The following is a 12,471-nucleotide window of genomic DNA, read 5'->3' on the forward strand; positions in this document are numbered from 1 at the left end:
CTGAACTGGATTTTCTTGAAACACTTTTTCATTGGTGAACTAGATTTTTCACATTCACAAAAACTAAGGTTGCTTAGTTAATGACTTTAATTTCAATCCAGTCTTTCCTCATGCTTTGAAAATTCTATTAACTTAAATTTTCAATTTTCCTTACTATTTCTGCGAACATATTCTTTTAGGTATTAATACACTCTACTTCTTTTAGGTATAAATACAATATAATTGTCAGTTCTGACTTTAGGTGAGCTCCTGCATACAGCCCAGTTGAAGGAAATACCATGTATACACATATATAGTACACTTATGATGAACTGTGGCTTTCCTCTCATTGCAGATTTCAATGCTCTAGATGAAGGGAGGCTTGTGCCTTCTTGCTCTCAAAATCAATACAGTTTTGACTAAAATCTAAACCAAATAAAAGATTGTTACTTTGCCTAATGTTATGCTCGAACAACTTTGATCTTTGTTTGGCAATCAATCCCCTTTCAAACACCAGCCGATTTCACTGTATCTGTTTTTTGCAGTTATAGATACCATCGTACTTAGGATTAAGAAAAGGCATTTTTTCCAGATTAATTGAGATTCCACTTTCAAGACAAAGAGGTTGTTGAGAAATACAAGATTTTGACTAACAGCTTAGTTAGAATTCTCAGCAAAACAATTACTTGTAACAGAATTTTTAATTGAATAAGAAACTGTTTCTCTCTATCAAACTAAACAGAGAGTATTAAAACAAAAAATGAAATAGCTTATACAACTTACACTAAATAAAATATTTAACAGAACAAACAAATAAATATTGAGCTTGCTTTTATGAATTTTGATTTTCTTAAGGTCTTATTTCACATACAACTAATTTATATTTTGGTACTTTCGAATTTCCACACCATCTTTCTGAAAAATCACTACCCATTGGCAACTAAATTTTCACTAAGCAAAGACACGAAAGACAACAACCATTTTCAAACACAGTACCATACTAAGAATTACATAAAACAACAAACAATTAACAAAATTGAAAACACAAGAAACATACATAATAAAACATTTTCCTCTTTTTTTGCTCTGCTCTCCTCATGCACACAACAGAGATTTGTTTAAAGAACTGCAAAAACTTGGCATCATGGCACAACATGGCATTGCACATGCTGTCATTTGCTCTATATACACAGCCGATTTATTTTTACTTATTCAAAAAAAAAAAAAAAAAAAAAAAAAAAAAAAAAAAAAAAAAATTGACAAATTTTGTATTTTGCATGTGTTTTTAAATGTAAACAGCAATCTGTACATAATTGCACAAATTCAGCATTGGTGCACAAATTTTGATCCAGAAAATTCTATTATTTCTCTAATAAAAACATCACAGAATGAAAGTTTTTGCAGTCTTTACTCTAACGCAAAATGTCCTATTTTTGAAGGAATGCAATACTTAACACTTCCAATAATATTCCTTACAAGAAAAAAAAATGCACTCAATGCAAGAAAAACATTCATGACCACTGCTCACCTGCTGCATACGCATGCACACTGGGATGCCATATAAATACATGGCTAATCTTTGGAATATGGTAACAGGTAGTTTGGCGACATTTTGGTGAGGCGATAATGGTTACTAGCTAGGACTTTAGCAGTGTACATGGATAAAGTAAAGAGTGTGGCAATGCCATTTTTGTGCAATTCTACGATGTTTTTTCAAGTGAAAAATAGGTCGACACGTACATGGATACCGTGTATGTGCAATTCTTAAAACCGCTGCAAGCAGTTTGCAATTCTGCACTTTCTCCCAATTTCGCACCTAATCTTCGCCGCGATTAAGCATTTTTGTTCCATAAAAGTTCTAGTATAAGCATAGTTAAGCTAGCAGATTGTCGGAAAAAATGTTGAGTAAAAAAAAAAAAACCATGCCTTTACTTCGTGAAAACAAAATGGCGTCCAAAACAAAACTAGCAGGTTGCTGTAGCAGGGTTGGTCGCTAAATTTTCGCCAAGTTACCATAATCCGAAGATTAACCAAATACATTTAGTGACTTCACCGTGTAGCATCCCTTTTCTTCTCAAGGAACTTGGGGACATGAAAGACCAGTCCTAGCTTAATTCACCATGTCAATCATAAATGTTCACAAGGACGAGAACTTTGTTCTTTGTTCAGAAAGGGGGCAGAAGAAACCTCTCCTCACCTCTGCGGGAAGGGGTGGCCTTTTCCCACAACAGAACGTGCGAGTTAAAAGAGGAAATTGGAATTTGAACATGAAATACATGCACTATCTCTGTAGTAAAAAAAATATATTTAACTATAATTCATAATAATTTATAGTAAGAAAACTTTCCATGTATCATCTCCAAGGAACACAAATTCAATTAAAACCATGAAAGAAAAAAAAATTTTTTTTTTTTAGTCAGAATTTTAAACAGTAATTTCAACTTCTTGTTTAAAAATCAGCTAAGAAAAATCTTAAATCACAAAAATACCAAAACCAAAGGTAAATTCTAAATTGAAAAAGTAGATATTGTCACTGATTGCAGATTAATCGACTTATCAAGGGGATAAACCAATCTTCCATCAATTAACAACAACTAAATTAAGAAAATGTTTCATCTTACTTCCAAGTAAGCATCAAATTATTTGCTAGGTTCAAACCATAAGTCAAATTTAATACTCAATCCAAATAAAGCCATTAGTCCATTTAAAGCCAATAATCTAGTTAAACAAAATAGCAAATAATCTTCAAATTAAAGTTTCTATTAAGAACACATTTAATCTGAATGAGATACTTACTTTAGAAGACACTCTCATTTCAGTTTCAAAAACAGAAGCAAACATTAAAAGTTAATTCAAAACCATAAGAAGATCAAAAATGATACAACCTCAAAATTAAAGACATGTATTTAAATACAAATTTTAAAGATCAAACTAGTAAGTTAAAATTAACAAACTTGCTTTCAAAAATTTAAGACCAAATGGCTGGAAATTCAAGTACAGTACAAAGTCTGTAATCCGGACATTCATAATCTGAAATGATCTATAATCCGGATTTCAAAGCTACAAACTGCACATGCGTTTAATGTATAACGGATGGTATAAGCTAGGCTAAAATTATCTAAGGCATTTCAGCTAATGTTGCAGATTGTGCTGTTCCTTAATCTTCTAATTGGATCCGACTTATTATTTTTTGCAGTTTGTTAGAACAATTTTATAAAAATTAAGCTTGAGCTTTCGATTATGTCAAAAAGAGTTTCCAATTCTGGAGCTGCCAAAGGATCTAGAAAGCGAAAGCATGTTTTGATGTCCATTAAACAAAAAGTGGAATTACTGCACAAAACAGACAAAGGCCTATACGTCTCAAAATTATGCGAGAAGTATGGCATTGGAAAGTCCACTATATATGACACAAAAAAAAGGAACTTTTTGAATTTTTTGTGGAAGCATCTTAAACAACTTACAATGAAAGAAATGTTTAATAAAGTAAACAAATAAATATTAAGCTTTTTTTTTTTTTTTTTTTTTTTTGTAAATTTTGATACCCTTTAGATCACAATTGTTCTTCATTTCATAAATTACGATTTCATATTTTTAATTGTATCATTTCTGCATGCCATCTTACCAGATTTAAATTGATGATCTATAATCCGGAAAAAACCCCTAATCCAGAATCGCCGAAGTCCCGACGAGTTCAGATTACGGACTTTGTACTGTATTAAGTGATGGAAATAAAATGGTTATCGTAAAGTGCAGTTTTCTATTTAAAAATTTTTAGCCTAAGTTGGGGAGAAAATGTATACAGTAGTGGCCAAAATTGTGGACACTTTTGGAAATTTTTATGTTTTTGAACTTTGTATGCTTATAGAAAACGTTATGTTTCACAAAATGCAAACTTGTATATATCATTTTAAAGAGAATTTATTACTGAATTCAATACAAAACACAAAATTCAATTATTTGCAATACAAAAAAAGTTAAAAGATAATAGTTATTGATATACATTAGATAGTGATGATTGCAATGAGTTATCAATACTTAGTAGGGTACCCTTTATTTTTTATTACAGCTTCACATCGCCGTTTCATTGAGCTGACAAGAGTTTTGAGCTCTTCTTTCATTATTACATGATGCCAGGAAACAATTATAGCCTCAATTAGTTCCCTTTTATTTGATGGACTCCTCATTCGGACAATAGTTTTCAAACGGTGCCACAAATTTTCGATAGGATTGAGGTCAGGACTGTTTCCTGGTCATGACAACAATTTAATGCTCTTTGTACGAAACCACTCTTTCGATATTTTGGCCGTGTGGCAAGGAGCAGAATCCTGCTGAAAAGTATTGTTGGGAAAGAGATCTCTGATGGAAGGTAGTAGTTTTGGTTCTAGAATAGTATCAATGTATTTTCTGGCATTCAGTGTCCCATCGATGATATGAAGGCAACCAATACCATCTGCTGACATGCATGACCAAATCATAACACTAACTGGGTTCTTCACAGTTGCTTGAATGCAGTCAGGATGTAGCTCTTCTCCTATTCTACGTCTTACATATTTTCACCCATCACTACCGAATAACGATATCTTAGTTCCGTCACTCAATATAACTTGTGACCACTGATCATCTGTCCAATTAATGTGTTCCTTTTCCCACTGCAGTCTTTTTTTTCGTTGCTGAAAATTAAGATAAGGCTTTTTTCGTGGAATTCTACCTCTCAGTCCGACATCTGTTAATCTTCTCCTGATTGTTCTTGAACTGACAGAAACACCAGCATCATTCAGATCACTTCTGATGCCCACTGATGACATTTTTCTATCTTGGATGTCTTTTTATTCTTCTGTCATCAATAGATGTGGTGCACCTTTTCCTTCTTTGTTTTTTTTTTTATTGAATTTGTCTCCTGACATCGTAAACAAAACATTCGGACTCCAGTTGTAGTCACTGAACCACCCGTCTTGCAATTTCAGCATAGGAAAGACCACTTTCTCGTAACACAATAATATTACATCTCTTTCTAGGTGTCCAATCTACTCTTTTACTTGATGTCATTGCTTCTTGACTAAATATTAAAATTTTTTACAAAAATTCCTACTTGTAACTGCAGTGTATAAGAAACAGGTCCTCCTTCTACAGAACAAAGCAAAATAATAAATTGTTTCAAGTGTAAACATGATGTCAGCTTCTACTGGCAGTTACTAACATTTGATTGGTTCTCAGTGATTGGCCAAGAAAGACATTACAAACCACTTCATAACTGTGTTTTTTATTTATATTAAAGTACATATAACTTTTTTGTATTGCAAATAATTGAATTTTGTGTTTTGTATTGAATTCAGTAATAAATTCTCTTTAAAATGATATATACAAGTTTACATTTTGTGAAACGTAACATTTTCTATAAGCATACAAAGTTCAAAAAGATAAAAATTTCCAAAAGTGTCCACAATTTTAGCCACCACTGTATTTTAAAAGTTTTCTGTTCACATAGCATTAAATTTTTAGCCTAAAATAGGTCAACACAGCCTTGTGATTTTTTTTTTTTTTTTTTTTTTTTTTTTTTTAGGAAGGGGGTGCAGATAATCAAAAAGTATCCATATTTTTAATTTTATTATTTACTAAATTTAAACTGATGATCTAAAATCCGGAAATTTTCAGAAGCTGGTACTGCCAAAGTATTCACTATTCTGAATCTTAGTCTTTGTATTGTATTATCGCAATTTCAGTTTTGTAAGAACAATGCCCAAATGACAACTTTAACCAGCGCGCGCCGGCTATCTTATACCCGGGGGCATATTCTTTGTCCATTATCTAAAAACCCCTTTCCTGGAAATGAACAAAACCTTTTGTAGCTGAATTCAAGGTTACGTTCATGAAGCTGGGAAATCCATGGAGTGATTCTTCGAATACTTTTCTAGGAATTGTACCGTTTAGGTATGTGACACCCGCGCGCCTTCTCGCGTCTCTCAGATTTTTACCCTCACTTTCCTAGTTAGTCAGCATGGCGTGACATCTAAGTTATGATAAAGAAATGCAAAAGGTCTAGAAACCATTTCAACAGATGATGAAACATTTAGAGAAGAGGAGGAAGAATTAATAGATGAAGAACACAACAGCATTTATAATTCATCAATAGACAGTGATACGGACACTGAATTAGACAGTGAATTAGAAAATCAATGAAATGATGAAAAATTATGTTGGTAAAAATGGCTTGGTATGGAAGAAAAACAAATTCCAAATGAATGTTGGGACTAGTTCTAAAATTCTAGGAAATACTGGTTATTTGAAAGTGGAAGATTACTCAAATCAATGGCAGCAGCAAATCATGCTCCCTTTGAAACTAAACGAAAACATAATTTCAGGAGATTGCAACATGGAACCACCATCTAAAAAGATGAAAAATGTTTACAGAAGATGTGCTGAGTGCCCTAAAAACAAGGATAGAAAGACACGGTTTCTGTGCGAGAAATGTAATATCAGTATTTGTATAGAGCATATGTGTTCAGTCTGCCCGAGATGTGCAAAATAATTGTATGTTAAGTACTTCATTTATTATATTCTTTAAAATATTCTAAAGTTAATTGTTTTTTATGTTAATCCACATTTATACTCATATTTATATTATTAATGTAATTTAAAACGTGTTAATTGCTTTCGGGTATGACATACCCAGCACGCCTCCCCGTGTTCGTAATTTTGGCGAGGGTGCTCGCGGGTTAATGCAATAACTTAATAGGAATCATATATGTTGAACAATCAAAAACACAGGTTACCCACATAAACAAGGGAAAGCAAAAATCCAGGTTAGTCGTTAATCCGGACACCCATAATCCAGAATGATCTATAATCCGGACCTCAAAGCTACAAACTTTCTGCGCATGTGTCAACGCATAATCTGTTCACGCACGCGCTTAATACATTTACACCTGCGCATAATATGTTTGCGCATGCACATAATACGTTTACGCATGCGCGTTTAATGTATATCGGACGGTATAAGTTAAGCTAAAATTATCTAATTATCTATTTCAGTTAATGTTGCAGATTGCGTTGTTCCTTAGTCTTTGAATTAGATCCGGCTTATTATTTTTTGCAGACTGTTAGAGCAATTTTATAAAAGTAAGCTTGAACTTTCAATTATGTCAAATAGAATTTCCGATGCTGTAGCTGCCAAAGGATCTACAAAGTGAAAGTATGCTTCAATGTCCGTCAAACCAAAAAGTGGAATTGCTGCAAAAAATGGATAAAGGCATATCCTTTGTTTCTCTAACCATTCTGAAATCTGTTTATCAATTTCAAGCTGCTCTGTGGGATGGGGGGAACGTCGCGGCATGCAATGAACTGGAAGTTGATCTGTCAGCACTATCCTTATCTTCAGGGCAGATGTTTTTATTTATGCGTACAGGTATTATGCGCATGCGTAGACGCATAATGCGTCTGCGCATGCAGAGAAAGTTTGTAGCTTTGAGGTCCGGATTATAGATCATTCTGGATTATGGATGTCCGGATTAAAGACTTTTGACTGTATTGCATAAATATCCCATTTTTTTCATGTGGTTTCCTATTATAAAGATTTCAAATATTCACAGTAAGTTTCAAAATCTTGCATAAATCATGCTTTGTTTTCCTTCTCCAGGAATATATTATTCATGAATATGGAGGCAGTGCTGCATTAGTACTTTACTTATAATGATTTCCTCAATAACTAACTATGCATAGCTATTTCAAGCGCCTGCCACACATCTCTAGATTTAATATGAGCATAAACTTTGCATGTAAATTATTTATTTAAATATATGATTTAATATACAAGTTAATAATATTTTGAATAAATACATTTATCCAAAATAGTTTTTACTACAATGACAAAAGTATTAGATCTCACTTTTTTTTTAAAATAAAAATAAATCAGAGCTTAGACCAACAATAGTGGAATAGCCAGAATTTTGCTGCCTGTGGTGGTCTCTGAAATTTTCACCTCTTTCACATAAACATCAAAAAAGCTATAAAATATCTAAAGTCAAATAATTACCCAAAAGAGTACTTAGGAAGGAGGCAGAATTTTAATTCTGAGATAATTTTTTAGCTCAAACTTGAATTGTAATATTCTGAAATGTTATTTGATCAATCATATACCAGTAGAGGTTTATTTCACTACTCCAGTTGCTGTTCAGTAAAGAGTATACTAAGATTTTTTAAAGGTAACATACTCATTTTGTAGGCCTTAGGTACTTGTTAAATAATTTTCATTTAAAAAACTCTCTAACATTGGTAACACAATAATTGCAAGGAAAATTTGCAGCATTATTACAACATTTGGAATAGCATTCTGAAGATTATTAACAATAGCTACATTGTCATTCCCAATGGAAAACATTGTTTTTAGACTAAATTTTTAAAAGTTTTAAAAGGGCTAATTTTTGCTTCATTTTCTCTATTACTAAGAGAAATCCGTGTTCAGTTATCAAATTCTGTTACTTCTTTCTGTTCCATAAAACTGTATCACGTCTGAAAAATGTGGCATCTGGAGCAAGTCACCCTCCTCTATCCATACCATTGACCACAAATTAATTAATTTTAAAATTCTCATACTTCCCCTCATATCCCTGATTACACACATTAGTAGGAAGGATAGCAATAAATCATTTGTGCAAATGTCAGCCAAATTAAAGTTAACATACCAGTAATGAGCCACTTAAAGACATTTGTTCAATTTCAGTGTTTATGGATTACAATACTTTAGTAGATGTCAATTTTAGAAACCATTCACATGACAAATCTTCAGCTTTAGTAAGTAATGTCTCCATTTCTATGCAAGTTCTTTTTATTGCACTACAAATGCCATTGTTTTTACAGAAAATTGGTGATCATTTTTGTTTTAAATTTTAAAATACCTACTTAAGGGATTTGGTCCCAACAGAAAAAACTGTAGTACAGAATTTAGTAGTCTGCTGTAGAATTCTTTAAGAAAATACTTGCCTTGATTCTTAAAAAAAGAAAACCACAATATTTCCAACAGGTTAAAAAAGAAAGAAAAAAAAATGAAATCCACAAAATTTCCAACAGGTTAAAAAAAAAATTTACAAGATTTACTGATTGACTTTCAAGATAAATATGTAATTATAATGTAAAATATATGTGCATGCAATTTTTTTTAAATATAAGTCATCATTCTTTTTCTTCTCTAACAAATTACCAAATTAAACCTTGGTAGTTATGCTAATATGCAAGTACCAAATTATCATTGAAACTTCAGATAACACTGATATAAATACATTTTTTTTTACCACAGTTTAAAGTCTTATCCATCATATTTAATGGTTCAAATTGCAAACAAATTGATATACATTTTATAAAAGAATTTTAAAACTTTAACTTCTTTCCATGAACGAATATTTTTTATTTTATTTTATTCTTATCCAGTGGTGGGCACTTGCCTATTCAGTAATGGCCACTCCTAATTCCAGAAAAAGTAGCCTTTTTATTGTGAAGGCACCCAATATGAGGCTGCCGTTGTCTCTTATGAAAGGACGGACAGTTACAACCGTGCCTCCTCAAGGATTCGAATGCGGCCCATCCTTCAATAGTGGATAGATTAAATTTCTAATAAGGAACTTAAGTGGCCACATAATGCAAATCATTGAAATTTTAAGATTTAAAGAAGGAAAATTAATATCTTACTGCATATTATCAATAACCCAACTGCTAAAACACATATGCATAATAAAAAAACACTTAATTGCCTGTATAATAAAATGATTTATTCAAAAATAGGATTTAAGTTTCATTTTATTAATAATTTGTAAAGAAAATTCAAGTTTTTGTTTAACGAAAATAAATAAAAGCTTTTCCTTTGACGTTAAATGATAATTATCAATGTAAAATTTGTGTCAGTGTGAATGTCCGTATAATGATTCTTGCTTTATTTCCATTATTTAATAATAATTCCTTTGGAAGAGTTGTTCTGCATCTAATGTTGATCCTCGATAATGTGATAATTTTTATAATGTGATATCCTCGATAATGTGATAATATACCTCAGTAAGTTTCATGTTATTATTATTAAAAATGATGCATAGAGAGAAAATAATGTTTTATGCGATTTCGTCATCAAAATATAAAAAGATTTGTCAGTTAATTTGAGCACATTTAATTGTTTAAAATTATTTGAGTTGTTTTAAGAATATGAGAATAAGTAATGAGATGTTCTTCCCTTCTTCAAATGAAAGAATACTTCATGTAAAAATTGTTTCAACTATGCTCAATTGCTGTTTACTCTGAATTTACCCTCTTGCTTTCTGGAATTTAAAATTAAATTTCAAAACGAGTGATTTTTTTTCATCGCTTTTATTCTTCTTATCTCTTGCTTTGTATATAAGACCAATGATCTTAAACTGATGGTATGTGGGCCACATATGGCCCCAAGAAGTATTTTTACGTTGCCCATAAATACATTTCTCATAAATTAATTAGCACTGTTTATAACATTAATTATTAAGACAAGAATTTGAAGAAATGTGTAAGATTTTTAATGATTTGGAGTCAACTCTGATATTATTTTTATTAACATAAGTAATGCCTCAGAAAATCTTCAAATGTAGCTAATTAATTTAGGTATTGGCCTGTATTCAGATATTGCCAAAAGCTGATGATCTAGTGAAAAATTTGAAGCCTAAAAATAATCTCCAAAATATTTGCAGTACAGTTTAATTGAAGAAAGGTCCAAAGGGGGGAAAAAAACATAAAAAATATTCCTAAAATTATAAATTTTTAATGTAAATTAAACAACTTACCAAAGAAACTAGGGGAAAAAATCGGTTAGGGAATTTAGCAAATTGAGATTAATGCAGAGGCATGAAACTGTGGATATCATTTAAAATGTCTCAAAAGATTTGCATTTTAGGGTGCTGCTGGCGCCACATTACCTCAAATAAGAATTGGTTACGTTCAATGCCGTGTTGAAGTCTATTTCGTGCTGTCCAACTTTTCAAAAGTTTGAGTATGATTGGTAGTATCACGATTGATAAAATTATAATTAATGCTGAAATGTTCAAATTCGCATCTTCTCATCTCTATTTTAGTACTTTTTTGAACTGAAGTAGAACTTCATTTTGTGTATTTTCATGCAATTTCTTCGTGAGCGAATGATTCTTTGTTCCTGAAGAAATTGTATGGAAAATGTTTCATCATTAGGCAAGTCCCAGATTTTCAAAGCTGTGGTAAAATACAAAAATAAGAAAAAAAAAAAGTGAACATCTTTAGAATCTGTATTCTCGTTGCCAGTTTTGAATGCATTCTTTTGCTTTTTTTGAATGTAAGCATTGTAGCTATTTTAAAAGTAAAAATTGGTGACTTCATAGAAATCAATCTGTTGGCAAGTTTAGCAAAACATTTAGTGATGACTCTGGTCTGGATAACAGAATAGATAATTTACACAGATATATAAATCTTATTCAAAGGTATCAAATTAATTTAAATACACTTTTTGGCTAATCTTTAGAATATGGTAACAGGTAGTTTGGCAACATTTTGATAAAGCAATAAAGATTACTAGCTAGGACTTTAGCAATAATCTGAGGAGTACACATTTCGAATCACAGATTATTTTGTCTCAGAGAAATGAGAGATCATGAGACGTGTAATGTGACATTTTCCGGAAAATTCCAATCGTGATTTTAGCTAATAAGCACTTAGAAACAATTTCGCTGCTAAAGTGCAGCGAAATTGTTTCTAAGTTTCTAAATTGAATCGCCAACTTATATGTTTGGCACTTTTTACAAGAGTAAGAAGAATTGGATTTTTGTCAATTTTCTTTGACTTTTTAAGTGAAAATAGGTCGATGTGTACATAGATAAAGTCAAGAGTGTGCACAATGCCATTTTTGTGCAATTCTGGGATGTTTTTTTACGTGAAAATAGGTCGACGTGTACATGGATACCGTGCATGAGCAATTCTTAAAAACGCGGCAAGCAGTTTGCGATTCTGCACTTTCTCCCAATTTCGCACCTAATCTTCGTCATGATTAAGCATTTTTGTTCCATAAAAGTTCTAGTATAAGCATAATTCAGCTAGCAGATTGTTGGAAAAAATATTGAGAGAAAAAAAAAGCTTTGGTTGATCTTTACAATATGGTAACTGGTAATGGCGACATTTTGGAGGCGATAAAGGTAACTACCTGGGACTAATAATGTGAGCAGTACTCAGTTCCGATTACGCATTATTTTGTGTGAGAGAAATGAGAGATCATGGGATATGTCATGTGATATTAATGGACGAATTACGGTTCTTTAATCGGAAAAGGGGGGGGGGAAATCGGGAAAAAATCTGGAAATTTTGTATTTGGTTTATTCTGTGTTGTGAGAAACAGTGTTCGTGAATTTTTGGATCCCATGGCCGTAACTAAAGAAAAGTTTATCGGACACGTAATCAAGATTCTGAAGAAGATGAGGTAAGTTAGTATTTTTAATTATTTGAGGATAATATTTTTATGCATTG

General features: G+C 31.8%; 1 protein-coding gene across 4 annotated transcripts in view; it reads right to left on the minus strand.

The window, feature by feature from the left end:
- LOC118184922 (glyoxalase domain-containing protein 4) overlaps positions 1-12,471 on the minus strand; it is a 57,102-nt gene that overhangs the window by 40,196 nt on the left and 4,435 nt on the right. The gene's annotated exons all lie outside the window — the stretch shown is intronic.

Source organism: Stegodyphus dumicola, chromosome 4, assembly GCF_044657685.1.
Source record: "Stegodyphus dumicola isolate Sdum_Otavi_A_Nest chromosome 4, ASM4465768v1".
In the NCBI taxonomy this organism is placed as follows: Eukaryota; Metazoa; Arthropoda; class Arachnida; order Araneae; family Eresidae; genus Stegodyphus; species Stegodyphus dumicola.